General features: G+C 33.9%; 1 protein-coding gene across 1 annotated transcript in view; it reads right to left on the bottom strand.

Annotated features, from left to right (window-relative positions):
- The window catches only part of AKAP4 (A-kinase anchoring protein 4), an 8,753-nt gene that overhangs the window by 4,960 nt on the left and 2,819 nt on the right, over window positions 1–974 (bottom strand). The window lies entirely within an intron of this gene.

The following is a 974-nucleotide window of genomic DNA, read 5'->3' as shown; positions in this document are numbered from 1 at the left end:
GACCATTTTATATCATGTTTATATGTTATGCCAGCAGTTGAGAATGTGTGTGTCATTTGTGTCAGTCTGTGTGTCAATGCATACAAACAAGTGTGTTAATATATGTCACCTTTGAGTCAGAACCTACTCAATGGCAGCTGGTTTGTCTTTTATTATTGGTTTGAATAAATTTGTATGTGTGTGACTGTATATTACCATATATGTCTTTACATATCCCTGCATCGAGGGGCTTTGATCCAGCCCCTAGAGCTGGCACTTCTTTGAACTTGGACTTCCAGCCTCCTAAACTGTGACAGAATAAACTACTGTTTGTTCAAGCTACTCATTTGTGGTATTTTCTGTTAGAGTGGCACTGCAGGACCAAATCAACATCTGTGTTAGTTCATATGAATTAATGTATGTGTAGGAGCCAAACTGTGTGTATTTGATGTATGTATGTTAATATATCAATTTATGTGAGATTGTGTCAGTTTGTATTGCTTGTGTGTGTGATAATATGCCAGTGTATGTATGTGTGCATATGCATATGTCAGTGCATGTGTCACTATATATAAGCATATGTCATAATGTGTTGACATGGATACACATTGAAGTGCACTTGTCACTATGTATAAGCATATGTCATAATGTGTTGACATGGATACACATTGTATATGTCCACCGTATAAGCCTATATGTGTATGTTAGTACATATGTAACACACATATATATATAAATATTTATCCATTAGTATATCTCATGCAGCTATAAATACATTTATATAATTTACAGCATACATATTAACATAGACATAAATTATTATGTTAACTAATGTACGTGCTAAAATATGAATATGTGTCCATAGGTGATTGTATAATGATTGTATGTCAATAAATTGGGGACCATTTTATATCATGTTTATATGTTATGCCAGCAGTTGAGAATGTGTGTGTCATTTGTGTCAGTCTGTGTGTCAATGCATACAAACAAGTGTG

This window comes from Orycteropus afer, unplaced genomic scaffold (assembly GCF_000298275.1).
Source record: "Orycteropus afer afer isolate SDZICR_OR568_19922 unplaced genomic scaffold, OryAfe1.0 scaffold00817, whole genome shotgun sequence".
Lineage (NCBI taxonomy): Eukaryota > Metazoa > Chordata > Mammalia > Tubulidentata > Orycteropodidae > Orycteropus > Orycteropus afer.
The sequence above is the reverse complement of the archived record's forward strand: the minus strand, read 5'-3'. Positions and strand labels throughout refer to the sequence as shown.